Raw genomic sequence first — 15,711 nt, 5'->3', positions numbered from 1 at the left:
TGGTAGGGTGCTCATCTAGCCATTGATGAGATTCAAATTATAATTATATTTGTCTCTTTCTGGAGAAATTCGTAGATGGTTAACAAAAGCCATGGCCTAGAGAACATACAGTTCATGAGAATAAATGACGCTTCTTTGCCTTCAAATGGCTCAAGAAGGCAATTGGATCCAGAAAAAAAACCCTGGGGAATATCTTTCGAAGAGTAAGGGCACGGAGTTGCTGGGTGCCATTTTGATCTAGTGATTGTAATTGTTTTTCTTTAGAAAACCTCTTTCTAGAAATCCCTCAAATGAAGTGACCTCGTCATTATTGCTCAAAAGGTAAGTTCCTCTGATTTTCATTGCTTTTTAAAATTGTTTCTCAAGCAGAGCTGTAAAGACTTGTGATGTTTGGGATGATTGATAGTGTTAATTATTTGATGTATTTGCACTTCAATAAATTAAAGAGAATAACTATTTGTCCTCTATGAACAAGACTGGAAGGACTCCTGTGGAGGATCTTGATTCCTCCTTCTCGACTTTTGGAGAAGTGCAACCGGTGAGTAACCCCCTTACATTTTTATTTATTTATTTAGTTTACTTGTTACTCAAACAGATCTATATGGATTTTTATGATGTTTGGTTGATTACTTTTGCATGTAACTTTAATTTATTGACATGTTTAATGTTTTCCAAGCTCCCCCTGTAAATAAGAATCTATAGTGGCTTGCTGGGATGAATAAAAATTGTTGAAGAGTTTTACTATGTTTCTTTCTTCTCTAAGACTCCAGAGAGGAGACCGAGCCCCGGGGAGACTGAGCCCTTTAAAGAGAGTCCCATGGTGACTGAGTGCTTTCGAGAGACCCCACAGGTGTGTGTGTAACCCTTTTATGCCTCAGATTTTTCTGTACTTATTTTACTTAAGGCTCCAACTGAGCTATAGGGATTTTTATGTTCAGATAGTAGTGGTAATATGTAATTTACTTGCCCCATATGGATAAATTGGTAGAGAGTTGTATTGTTATAGACAATGTTTTTCTTCTCCAACAAGACTGCAGCTGAGGCCTCAGCGAAAACACAGGTGAATAACATATGTAGTAAGGATGGATATAAACCATGTGCTTTGTATTAGCCAATTAGTGTTATAAGTGACAATCATCCTTTCCTCCTGCCCCTCTTCTCTCCTCTGCACCCACTGTCTTTTCTCCTTCCCTACTCTCAATCCAATCTCCTCCTTTCCCCAAACCCTGTACTCCTCTTCTCCTTTAATAACGTTTAGGGCAATGATTAATTTGTTTCATATCTTTATCATTAATCTGCATTTATACATAAAAACATTAACTATTGGGAAGCTAAGCATAAGAATCAATATGAAACATGAAAGTTTCTAAAAAGTCGCCAATAAATTAATATTGTGATGTGAAATTTATTTTTCAGATTGAAGTTATAAAGGGCTCTGGGGTGTTTTGCCAGGCAGAAGTGTGGAAAGCAGCCCGCCTTGCCAACTCTGCTACTGCCATGGCGCCAAATCTGCTGCTGGGCATCTTTGATTTGGAGACTTTGCTGAAAAGCAACCTGAATGGTACAAAACATGTTTATAAACTCTTCTGTCCTTAGAAAAAAAACAAGTCAGTCATATTCTGTGGAATAAATTATGTTTGTGTGCGGGCATACCATCGCTATTTTACTCTGCATTTTTGTATTTCCTTGCACCACAAGAAAACATGATGTGTATATAAAAAATCCCTTGCTTTCTCCACCTTCATTTTACCCCCTTTCCTAATAATTTTGAAATACTTTAATACTTTAAGGTGGGAAGCCAACCAGAGGGGATGGGGAGAAGCTGGTCGCCCTTGACAAAATTAAAAAGGCAGCCATTATTGGTGAGTAAATGTATAATGCGTTGAGAAGCGAAAACACATCTTTTAAGACATTATAAGTTCACCACTTTAACCACAGCCTACTTCAGACATTATAAGTTCACCTATCAATGTTTATTAGGCATCAATAGTAGGGCACCCATTATTGTTACTGTATCTGCTTGGGGCCTATAATACTAATTCATCATTTGCTGACTTCTTGATAGTGCCTTTCCTCTTCTAAAGCCACATTTCTTGTGTATTGCACTGTGAGGTGTTTAGTCCTCTATTTTGTAGAACATATAGGGGTGGTTTCCCAGACAGGGTTATCTTAAACCAGGACTAGGTTTAATTAGGAAATATAAATAGTTTTAACAAGCATGCCTTTCTAAAAACATTACTTGTGTACATTGAGGCAAAACAAAGGGGACTGATGTATTTTAAGATATGTCAGTGCAAGCTGTTTTCAGTTTGGACAGCTCTTACATTTATTTTAGTCTACCCCTACGTGTTGCAAATACCTCATAGCACTAGTTGTTGTCGTCTGAAGTGTTATATAATCATATTCACCCCTCCTTCACCCTTAATCCCCTCTGTTCGGTGTTTGTGCCTTATGTCTATACCGGTAATTGATTTGCTTGATTTTAATGCATATCTTATTGCTCTTTGGGTAAACCTTGCATGGCAGCTCGCCGGTGGAATGTGTGTGAGAATGGGTCAATGGGAGGCCATTGTAAAGTATTTTAGGTACTGTTGAGTGCAGAAAAATGCTATAAAAGTGCAGCCCATTGACAAGTAGATATGTTTACATGTGCAAAGTTTATTACATCAGATTAAATATTTGAGGGTTTGGAAAATCTGAATCAGTTTACATGGAAACAAAGTGTCAAATCATGACGTACATAAACATGCACCAAGCTTTATTCAGAATAGCAGCATTTTGACATCCGCAGAGCGGTCTTAATTTCCCTAAAACAAATGTAGATGTTGTTGTACTTGTGTTTTAAGCAAACCAAAAAAACGCATTAGTGGTTTACTATACTTTTTATTATGATCAGACCTTTATCCAAAATGTGTCCAATCGCAGATGTACTGTAAGCACTTTGGGTTCCTGATGAAGCACTATAGTATAATAATTATAATAATAATAATATTTTTGTCTTCTCTAGATGCTACATTGAAGTGGCTGGCAACCAGCCGAGGGCAGATAGGCACATCTATTAATCCGAAGCTCACAGAGCTGTCAAGAGTAACAAGATAATTTTTTTTTTCCTGTTCACTTTTGGGTCTTATTTTTATTCTTGTACCATTTGATTGTTCTTGAGTAAATACATAATGTACATTTCTACATTTTGGACTTTTATTTATGTTGCCTAGCAGCTATGGATTTTAATTTTACTATTATATAGGTGAACATATAGGTGCATATATGTACCTATATATATATGTACGCACATATATACTGTATGTGTACATATGTACACGTGTAAATATGTGTGTGCATATATGTACATATAATATAGGAAAACGGGCAATTTTTTATATGTCTATATTGAAACATAGGTTATTTCCATGTGGGCTTTTTAAGGAACGGAAAATCTCTGAATAATCCTCCTAACACCGAACCATACATGGTGGGGGCTCCTTGAAATCCCGGGAGTCCATTTCCGGCTTGAGTGACGTAATAATCTATGTAGGATTGTGGGTTAACGTGTCCTCTATCATTTTTACAAATGGAAGGAATGTTTAGCTGGTCTGAAGTGTAGTTTAGCTATAAACTTCCAGTAAGTAAAAGGTGTTTGTTCTGATCCGACTTGACTTTGATCACAATATCTGTAATGTGGTTCTTGATGAGCGGCACATAATGTGGCTTATTGTAAGAAATACTGATGACTCGTTTTCACCCGGTATATGTATGCATCTGAGTTGCGGGGCAAAGCTATCACCGACTCTTTGGTACTCTATAATGTCCCTGTATACATTGTGTAAAATCCGACGTGAATATCAGCAGGGTGCGGTGCTTGAGTCGAGTTGCGTTAGAGCTTTATCCGGGGTCAAGCCGAGAGTATATGCTAATTTTCCGTTGGTTTTGAGGTGTCCATACGTATTTTATTTTTCACAGGGTTATAAACTATAGTCATGCTGAGTTTGGCAGAGATTGACAACCAGTTCTTCAATACTTTTATAATATCCGTAATTTATCTTAAATACCTATTGTGTACTTTAATTCCTTCCCTCCAAGAAACGCAACATGTAGAGTCATCTTCGGACAATGTATCCCAACTGCGAACATATTGAACCTCTGCAAGCGATACTTCCCAGTCTCCTTTCAAATCAATGAGTTTGGCAAATTTAGTCGTGTAGTGAGATTGAGATTTTGTTATTAGGGTAAATGTCCTTCGACGCGTTGCTCAGAAGAGTCACATAGAATCCACACTCGTCCATGGTTATCAATTATATTTAACAGGTATGATAAACCTTTTGAAAAACACTAAGTGCAATGTTTACTACATCTTCAGCAGGAACCCAGGAATTAAATTTATCAGGCCATCCCACCCACTTCACCAGACAGACCTTTTTCCAGTTTTGAATCTTTTCAGACAGGATTTTCTCTATTTTGAACGACTTTTCCTTACCTAATGATTTTTTGTAACTCAGGCTCAAAAAAAGTTCCCTCAATTTTTTCACCATCATAGTCTCATAATTTATATACAGGGGGGGTCTCTAGGGATCTGCTCGGAAATTGAAAAAATATTCATCTGTAAAATTTTGTTCATGTTCATGAGTTTTTCTAGTGGATAAACACATTCTTTATAATAAGGAAGAGGATTAGTGAAGAGTAGAGGCGGACTCAGACTTCAGATCTTTCTCGGAGACAGAATAGACACGGCACGCTTTGAAGTTTCCCATGTGTGACAGTTCGGGCAGCTCCAGAGCTGAGTGAAAGGTCCAGTAATCCACAACATTTTCATACACTTGGTCGCTGCAAATTACTTTGGTTTTGTCTTTAGCTTCACTTACAACAGTTTTGATGTTAGACTCATCCCGCCAGTCGCATATGATAGCTTCAGCGATGCCTAGAATTTTTTCCAGGGATGGGGTGTTTTTTAGTCCACACAATTTCAGAGCCTTTACCAGAGTGTATTTCAGCCAAGGTTTAAACAATTTTTTCAGCAATCTGAAGGCATTCATGTGCAGATAGTAGGCTTCAAGCTCAAACAAACGAGAGTGTTTGAGTTGACTCGGGTGATCTATTGCACATCCGTGACAGTTCTCTCAGATCTTCATCAATAATCCGGTCCAAAAGCTCAGCCATGACACCTCGGGTGACCACTAAATCGGCGGTGGAAAGACAGCCGTCGGTTTCATCATCATTTAAATGCTGAAAAGTCAGATCTATTTCCGAGTGATTCACCGGTATTTTCTTTGTTTTTAGAACTGGAACACGTGTCGTCATCTTTATCCAAAAATAAAAAAGTAACGCAAGAATTCGAGACATTTTCACTCGTCGTTGCTCAAACAGCCGATACATTTTACACAAATGCAACTGTTTTTAAAAACACTTAGTGGTACGTGATGTGGGTGGTACAGATACCAGAAAAAGGCGGAGGGTGGGGTGTCACTCCTCATCAAAGTTTAGTCGTACTCTTACTCAGACATTGAATTCAGCTATTTTTCAGAATAAATATTCGATTTGATTAAAAGTAGCGTTGTAGATTGTGCCAGCTGATTGGATCAAACCTCACTTCGTATTTCTCTTCTTCAGACATGAAGTCACCGAAAATCGCTGTTGAAACATAGTGATCGCTCATCCTTTGAAAGATTTCTTGCTTCAATGCAGTATATTTGGTGAGGAGTTGAACAGTCGCTCCACCATTTATGCTTGTAGACCTCTGGTGGAAAATCCTCTCGAACAATGTAGTCAAAATCCTTACACCATTTATGAAATTTGCTCCATTCACATCGATCAAAAGTTACAACCTCAGTAGCTTTGCTCCAGTGTTTGTGATCAGGTACAGATAGCTTGAAAAGCATTACGTTGTTTATTCAGCATTGAAGTGAAAGCCAGCTGTACATCCGTTTGACATCACCCAATACTGACTGACTTTCACGTTCTAAAATCTCTGCAAAACTTGACTTAGTATATTTTCACATTTTCTTTTGTGCATCAGGACAAACAGCCATAGCTATGCTCAATGAATCACATGTGATGCGCAGAGGGGCGATATGGTATTTGAAGACTAAATTCAAGGGGGGGCGTGTGCTCCTTTTTCTCACGCGCGTTTGCTCAGGGGGCGCGTGCGTCTGTGTGACGTTATAGATAGCACCCATTGACTAACGATCAGTCAGTGACGCTCCTAACACAGCGGAGGTGTCAATCTTGATTTGATAACCATCCGGTCTGACGGGAGGGGGTAACCCTATCGCAAACCAACCCTGGATCAAACACGAGTACCTGTCTCCTATTTAGTCAAACAAACATATGTCATTGTTTTACAGCACTGCTTCATCTGAGGAGTCAAAAAAAACATATGGCCTTGTTTTAATTACTGGTCATCTATCTACAGGAACCAGACACAATGGTGTTAAAACAATATGAAAGACAGGGTGGTGGGAGGGAAAGGGGGCTCTTTAACTACATGGAGTCAAGACATACATCTGCCAGATCAAAAGGTATGACCTTTGACCTTTATTATTTTCATATCAATAATGACTGTCAAATACTGTCATAACAGCTGTCAGGGTAATAAAACTGTCAGCTGATGGAATATGACCATTATATCTCTTACATCGATTATAATTTTGAATGTCATACAGGTCAACTTTGAGCAATATGTCATAATTGCTGCTGTGAATGTCAATGTACACTGGAGGTTTGTGGTAAGTAGAAAATAAATATCATGTTAAATACATATTACACATGAAGACATTCCAATATTGTTTCTGCACATTTTAATTAATTGTATTCTTTGTCTTTTTAGTATGTCCATGCTGTTTCAAAACAAATTTGTGCTTGACCCTCAATGGGGAAATAATGAAAAGGAAGCAGCCACACAGGCCTGTAAAAAATTTGGGTACATTAGCTCTCTTCAAACAACCTGTAACTTCTCTCTGTCAAAACACTCTGTTGGTATATTTGGGAGTTTGCAGAAGAACACCAAAATCACAGTTTACTCTTTAAATTTAAATAGCCATTGTTAACCTCAGCACATTGACACAAAAAAAAAAAAAAAAAAGAAAATCACACATAGCTCACCCTACAGAAACTGTCTGTTCCCCGAGCAGTGAGATCAAAAAGTAAATACGTGAGAAGTTCTCTAAATCTTACTGTAATTAGACCAGAAAAATGCCAAAGAAACAAACAAAAACAGTTCTTAAGGTTTGGACTTCTGAACATTAGATCGCTTGCACCCAGAGCACGTATTGTAAATGAAATGATCTCAGATAATAGCCTTACTGCACTCTGCCTCACCGAAACCTGGATTAAACCAAATGAATACATCAGTCTAAACGAGTCTACAACATCAGGATATATCTATAAGCACGGGCCTCGTCTGACTGGTCGTGGAGGTGGTGTCACCACTATCCTTAATGATTACCTCACTGTTACCCAGAGAACACAGCATAGATTTAGTTCTTTTGAAGTGCTTGTCCTTAATGTTACACTATCGCACATGCACATGAAGAAATCCCTGATGTCTCTTGCTCTAGCGACCGTGTACAGACCCCCAGGGCCCTACACAGTTTTTCTTAGAGACATTCACAGACTTTCTCTCAGACCTATTAGTTAACTTTGACAAAGCATTAATTGTAGGAGACTTTAACATTCATGTTGACGACACAAACGACGCTTTAGGACTCACATATAATGGACTTACTAAACTCACTTGTGCTCAAACAAAACATCACTAGTGCAACTCATCAACGTAACCACACACTAGATTTAATACTATTCACACAGAATAGATGTCACTGATATAGATATCATACCTCAAAGTGATGACATCATAGACCATTACCTCAATGTACACACTACCTATAGAACAGATTAATTATGTCTCACTACGTTATCGACTCGGCAGAACCATTATTCCAACCACCAAAGACAGATTCACAAATAACCTGCCTGATCTGTGTGGACTTCTTACTGTACCCTTAAACTCAAACGACCTAGATGTAATGACTAACAGCATAGATGCTATATTCACTAGCACATTAGACACTGTTGCCCCAGTCAGATTACAAAAGGTTAGAGATAAAAACACTTACACCATGGTATAATAGTCATACTCACACCCTCAAGAGGGAGACCCGTAACCTCGAACGGAAATGGAGAAAAACTAAATTTGAGGTTTTTAGAATTGCATATAAGGACAATATGTCCAGCTATAGACAGGCTCTAAAAGTTGCTAGGGCTGAGCACCTGAGCAACTCATAGGAAAAACCAGAACAATCCCAGGTTTTTATTTAGCACAGTGGCTAGTTTAACAAAAAACTAGAAATCTGAACACACTATTCCATCACATTTCAGTAGTGAGGACTTTGAGATTCTTCACTGATAAAATCGAAAGTATCAGGAATAAAACAGGTGACACTCAACATATGAAAGCAACCAGTGACACAATCTCACCTAAGGCTTTAAACAGCTTTACAAGTACAGGACAGGAAGAGTTAGATAAACTCTTAATACAAGATAAACTTACTACAGCTAAATCAACATGTTCACTAGACCCCATCCCAACTAAACTACTGAAAGAGGTGTTACATAAAGCTGGTGAGCCTCTTCTTAATATCATTAACTCCTCGTTATCTTTAGGTTACGTCCCGAAGTCTTTCAACTTGGCAGTTATTAGGCCACTCATCAAAAAACCTAACTTAGACCCAAATGAACTATCAAATTACAGACCTCTCTCACACCTTCCATTTATGTCTAAAATACTTGGAAAGGTTGTGTCTGTTCAACTGAGCTCCTTACAGGAGAGCAACATCCTTGAAGAGTTTCAGTCAGGTTTCAGGCCCCATCATAGCACAGAAACTGCACTTGTTAAAGTTACAAACGACTTGTTCTTAGCTTCGAACCAAGACTGTATGTCACTATTAGTTCTACTTGACCTTAGTGCTGCATTTGACACTATAGATCACAACATTCTTCTAGATCGCTTACAAAATTACACAGGTATTCATGGTCAGGCTTCAAGTTGGTTTAGATCCTACCTGTCAGACCGATACCATTTTGTAGAATTAAATGGTGAATCCTCCAGTTTATTACTAGTTAATTATGGGGTCCCTCAAGGATCAGTTCTAGGACCTCTGCTTTTCTCTATATACATGCTTCCATTAGGGAACATTATCAGAAGACATGGGATTAGTTTCCATTGCTATGCTGACGACACACAGTTATATATCTCATCAAAACTAGATGAAATAGCCACAGTGCCCAAATTAACTCAATGCCTTAGAGAGATAAAAGACTGGATGAGCTGTAATTTTCCATTGTTAAACTCCGATAAGACAGAAATACTACTCATAGGTCCAAAAACCAGTGCACAGAAACTCACAACTTAACTTCCATTTAGAGGGATGTACTGTTACTAGTAGCTCGACAGTGAAAGACCTTGGTGTTATATTAGACAGTAACTTGTCTTTTAAAAATCATATCGCTCATACTACCAAAACAGCCTTCTTCCACCTTAGAAATATTGCCAAGCTGAGAAACATCCTGTCTGTATCTGATGCTGAGAAGCTAGTTCATGCATTCATGACCTCTAGACTGGACTATTGGAATGCATTACTAGGTGGTTGTCCTGCATCTTTAATAAATAGGTTACAGTTAGTCCAAAATGCAGCTGCCAGAGTTCTCACTAGGACAAGAAAGTATAACCCCCAATTTTATCATCTCTACACTGGCTACCTGTTAAGTTTAGAATTGATTACAAACTGCTGCTACTTACGTACAAGGCTTTTAATGGTTTAGCTCCCATGTATCTAACTAGTCTTCTAACACGTTACGATCCTTCATGCTCTGAGATCACAAAACTCAGGACTTCTGGTAGTTCCCAGAATATCTAAGTCTAAAGGTGGTAGAGCGTTTTCTTATTTAGCTCCCAAACTTTGGAATAGTCTTCCTGATAGTGTTCGGGGCTCAGACACACTTTCCCAGTTTAAATGTAGATTAAAAACTCATCTCTTTAGTCAGGCATACACATAATACATCCTATAGTATCATGCACTAGTACATCAGACCTGCACATTTTTATGAACAGCAGATATGTTAATCCCTTTCCACTGCTTCTCTCTTTGTACCCATCCCGAGGCATCCAGACACTGTACCAGCTCCCAACGTCCTCTGTGGGACGAAGCCTTTGGACGTCCACTGAGCCGAGGCCGACTCTAAGAATCCTGAGACATCTCCAGTTAGACTCTGTGATACAAAGGAGATCCGAAGTCCATGATCCTTACACCAATACAACATTTAACTGACTGTATATTACAATCACACCCCCAGTGTCACCCATATGAGGATGGGTTCCCCTTGAGTCTGGTTCCTCTCAAGGCTTCTTCCTTTACCAATTTAAGGGAGTTTTTCCTTGCCACCGCTGCCTGAGTCACCTCAGACTTACTCATAGGGGAATAAATACATACACATTGTGAACTATATATATCTAATAATAATCTAGAATTTTATTCTGTCTATTCTTTTACTTTTATTATTTGTTATTTCCTTTATCATTAATTATGTTTTACCTCCTGCTCTATGTTTATGTTCCGTAAAGCTGCTTTGAGACAATGTCTATTGTAAAAAGCGCTATACAAATAAACTTGAATTGAATTGAAACAGTGCATTGTTTTTGTGCAACAACAGGGAATTCTTCAAAATGAGGAGAAATCAGCATGGAAGAGAAGACTGGGTAGACACCAAATGGCAGCCTGGCACAATGGACCATACATTTCATGACTATAGTTACAGCTATGGTGAGTTAATAAAAAGGAGTTGTATACTTAAACTTTATTTTCAGCTTTTTCCACAGACTGTTTCTAATAATATGTAATGCTTTTTGTGTAGATGGCCACGCAGGTTGTAGAAGACTTTCCAAAAATTCTGGAAAGCATTGACATAGATCCCAGCAAGGACGGGATGTGGAACTGCGGGAGAAATATGGCACAAGACTTTCTACTAGCATCAGGTATTATAGCTTTATGTCCTGTTTATTTGTTTGACAGACCACTTATTAAAATCATATCCCTATCTTCATTTTAATTATTGCAGTCTCAAGGGAAGAAGAGTGTTCAGTCTGTGGGAAAAAACCTGAACCAAAAAAGGACGAGATTTGGGTAATCAATGTGTCATGATTTTACTAGTGACAAAATGGGAAGTGAATTTAAAAAAAGAACAAATCTAATGTGCGCTAAAACTAAAATTAGTGTAATCAAATTTAATTATCATTTGAGCTATAGTACACACATCTATCTGTAGATCTGTTTGTACATGTATATCCAATCGGCTATATATGGCTACATCGGTTAAGTTTTGATATTTGGTTTCTATATGTGATATTTCTATATTTCTATATTATTTCTATATTTGATATTTGGTTTCTATATGCTATACATACAGAAGTGATGTAACAGTATTCATGTAACACACTGAACACTAGCGAAACACAATTAGTTATATCTTTAGGATGTGGAACATGCAGATAAGCCTAGCAGGAACAAATTTTTTTACTCAGAATTTGTGACATTTTGTATATTTTCTTCAAAGACACATCAACCAGTTCAATAGGTTTTTTCTTCAATGAAGAAATATTTTGTTGAGATGCTCAATTTCTACTAGCAGTGTGCTGTGAAGATTTTTCATCATCCAGTTCAATAGCTTTTCTTTGTATGACTGAAGTGCTCTGAAACAAATTGGACTTTATGCAACAAACTACAGAAAAGGGGCCTGCACAAAAATTATTTTATAAATCCCGGTTAGAGTACGTGCATTTTCACACTGTCTCCTCCCCGAAATCACCATATGGAACTTGTTACGTGCCAAGGCACGTATTTTGCAGGTGTGTTAATTGCTTTACAACAGGCTGCATGAGCGAGATGCATTTTACCCAATACCGTTCAGTGCAGGGCGGAGACGCAGTGTACGAACACCGCCCCGGAAGAAGTCCGTGACCATAAAAGCGTGAATGTCGTATCAACTCGTTGTTGGGTTGTTGGTTGGCGAGTTGTTGGAAAGTTTTAGGAAAGTTATGTAGCGTTTTGTACCAGTCATTTTAGATTTCATGTCCCAGGCACCCTAAATTTCAACATCTACTCCTCAATTAACCGATGAGCAACCCAGTTTTACACCCACACCTGGCTCCAGAATGTCTGGAGTCTCCACAAAGACCAGATAACCCCATGCGGCTCATTGGGGCCAGCAAACAGAACACACACACACACACACACACACACACACACACACACACCACAATGAGACATTCCGTTTACTAAAACCCAAGATAAGGTTCTCATTCTTATAACCCTTTTTGTAATGTGTTTCTTCTTTTAAGGCTTGCCTGACTTAATTATTTGCTCCTTAATTTCCTGACAAGGGTGTATTTTATTCATGTGTCAGAAAACAACATTGTATTTTAAAATCAGTTATACTCTATCATCATATCTTACTGATCATGGCATGTTAATGTATACCTGTTCTAATGCCGTATGACCCTTTAAGGTCTGATGTCAGAATGTATACGAAGCTATCGTTTTCTTTTTACTTCCCTAATGACAGTGCATCTTGTTCATGTTTCATTTTTGTTTCTTTGCCTTTATCTTTGCCTTGATTAATGATCTATGTATGTAATGTACCGCTGCCTTCATACCGTCATTACCCTTCATGTTTAGTATCCAAATGACCACGAAATTATCGGTTACTCATTTTTCAAGCACTGGTGTATTTTATTTGAGCACGAAAGGCACCATACCATCTTAATACACCCTGGATCAAACTTTAAAGTCATCTAAAAGTTTGATAGCTAAACCACGCCCACAGACACCTGAAACAAAGGGAGTTTTTCCCTTCAAAATCCTGAAGGAAGCATTGGTCATCTTCCCAAAGATGGGTGGAGTTCGTGACCTTTAAATTGTCAGAAACACCACTAATCCGTGGTCAGACTTTTGGAACAGCTTAGAGACGACTCCATCTTCCTTCATAGAACCTCCGGCAAGCTCCACTCTCCAGAACCTCCAAGAAGAACGCCTGACCCCACTCTGACTGAGATTTCTCCGTTACATCCAGATTCTTGTGCCGCAAACCAATGCAAGTAGCCATTCCTCTACCAATCAATTTAGATGCGTAATTTTAAGTAGGAATCTTTAATTGAATCTTAAGGTGAATTTAAGTTTCTGTGACGATTTCCCAGTTAGGGTGTGATTAATTTTTGAGTCTAAGCTTGCCATTTCCTTTCCTTCCTTTCTCTAGTTTTTCTTTCCAGTCTCTTCCTCCCTTTCCCCAATTTTAATTTCTTTTGTTTTATTTTATTGTCATCTTCATTTTCCCTATTTCTTTTGTTTGTTTGTGTAGTTAGTTTTATGTTGTGTTTGTCTCATTCATTAAATGTCATAATTTTGAGCCACAGGTGATTTGTCTCTGAGTCTCGCTCACAAATTAAGGTACCTGCAATATCTGGTCTGAACTACATGCTCTATTAAGTTAATTTAAATTACGGTATACAGTAAAAGGAGAGCGAATCTTTCTTGGCCGGGAAGATACCGCCTTCATAGAATTAATAAAGGTTACACGGCCTGTTCGGCGGACGAACAGACCAAATAAGCGTAACGTTAATTCCAGTACCGTTAATTTCAACTTAGGTTAAAATATTTGGAAGTCACTAGAACACGTTTTAGTTGCTTATAAATATTTACCTTGCTTCGCGAGCCAAAATCGCTACAGTTATCTGCTGTGTATTTGGCCGTTGCGATTTTTGTTGTTGGTGTACTGTTCAACGTATGGGGCTGGAAGAGATAAGAAGGAGCACGCTCATACATAACTTACAACGCTTAGTTTTACTATGCATAACCTTATCTACATATTATTACTTAAGTAAAGTTGGCCCCATATTCCCAGATTCGAGTTTCCCGAGTCAATAGCTCCTGAACTAAAGGGTGTTACTACACAAATAACACCTCTATTATTACCTTTTATCTTAGTAATGTAGAGAGGCAGCTAAAACCAAATTTTTCTCAAAATCGGCTTTCCTCCGCGGTGGACAAAATAAACAAGACTATGTGCAGACAACTGAGAAACAGATTCCAAGGGACCGTCTGCAAAGTGCAAAACCCAAAAAGCAAATACTATAAAAACAGTCAATAACCTTACTGTAGTACACTGTACTGTCATCAAACTCAGAACACACATCACTGATGTCCTAATACATGTACTAAAACACTTATTTGGGAGAAATCTCTTTCTTGATTTATGATTTTTCACTCTGTCAAACTCAGATCACACCCTCTGGAAGTTCAAGTTCAGATTTGGCTTGTCATATTCCATCTACTCTCCATTGGTACACATCAAAGTCACACAGCATGCCAGAGATTCCGAAATGAACAAACAAACAAACATTTCCTATTAAATATCTCTAACAATGACAAACAACTGACAGGAATTACAAACACATGTTTCCACACCTCAAACATCTCACAGAGGCATACAAAAGACAAATTAATTGGGACTGTCAACCAAGTAAAACAATTATATTAAGTACCAAAAAAATAGTTTTAGTAATCACAATTGACAGCCAGTATTGTTGGTCACTTTAGTACTGTATTATGTCTGTATGGGTTTGAATTGTGTGTTATTTTAATGTTATTATAATCTTTGATATCATACTTAAAAATGTTGGTTTTAACCTTTAATGTCTCTATTGCTTCTGTATACAAAATACAATTGTTCTGTTTTTGTTAATTTCCACACATTGTATCAGGTCACCTTTAATGATTATGATGGAGCCATTGGATTGGTCAATATAGCAAATGTACACTGGAAGTTTGTGGTGAGTATATAGCTAATTGTGTAATATTCTATGCTAACATCTCTGAATTTTTTTATTATCATCATTATTATTACTATCAGAATTTTTGCATGGCATGCGCATTTAAAGGATATCAGTCTATATAAAAATATTCATTTTTTCTTAATCAACTCAACTGTGGCTTTACAGTTTTATAGAAAAATGTTGATTCATATTTGTTGACACTACTGAAAAGGTATAATATGTAATCTTTTCCCCCACCAGTATCTTCATGCCCTTGCGAGCCAAATTTTTGTGTTTGACCCCATGCAAGGGTCAAACGAATTGGAGGACTCAGAAAAGGCCTGTTACAAATTTGGGTAATAAAAGATAAATTATGGAAAATAGGTGAAATATATTAATGAGGCAAAATAAATGATAAATCACTATCATTTTATATTTTAGAGAGTATTTCAAGATGCGTAGAAACCGACTTGGAAAGGAGGACTGGGTGGACATCAGATGGAAGCCTGGAAAGATTGTCCACACCTTTCAAAAAGATACCACCAACTGTGGAGCCTTTGTAATGGAGGTAATTCTAAGACACATTAAAATAGAGGTGACAACATGCATTGTATTTTCACTGTATAAGAGACAGTACATGTGTTATGCTATCCGTACAGATGGCCAAGAGGACAGTGAAAGAATTCCCAAACATTCCACAAATGTTTGAAATGGACCCATCACAAGAATCACTTAATAAGCAAAGAAGAGACATGGCTGAAGTCATTCTAAAAGGATCAGGTATTATTGTATTTGAAATTTCTGTATTCTTTTTGCAAACTTAACAGGTTGTGTATGAGCATCTGTGTATATATATT

The 15,711-nt window shown here is 37.7% G+C and overlaps 1 long non-coding RNA gene across 1 annotated transcript; it reads left to right on the top strand.

The window, feature by feature from the left end:
* Window positions 1-1,028: 1,028 nt before the first annotated feature.
* LOC125145691 lies at window positions 1,029-1,923 on the top strand. The gene is made up of 3 exons (XR_007144132.1): window positions 1,029-1,060; window positions 1,417-1,561; window positions 1,791-1,923. It is a non-coding gene; the product is annotated as an uncharacterized LOC125145691 (long non-coding RNA).
* The last annotated feature ends 13,788 nt before the right edge of the window (window positions 1,924-15,711 follow it).

This window comes from Tachysurus fulvidraco, chromosome 1, assembly GCF_022655615.1.
Source record: "Tachysurus fulvidraco isolate hzauxx_2018 chromosome 1, HZAU_PFXX_2.0, whole genome shotgun sequence".
Taxonomy (NCBI): domain Eukaryota; kingdom Metazoa; phylum Chordata; class Actinopteri; order Siluriformes; family Bagridae; genus Tachysurus; species Tachysurus fulvidraco.
This window is presented reverse-complemented; position numbering and strand designations above follow the sequence as displayed.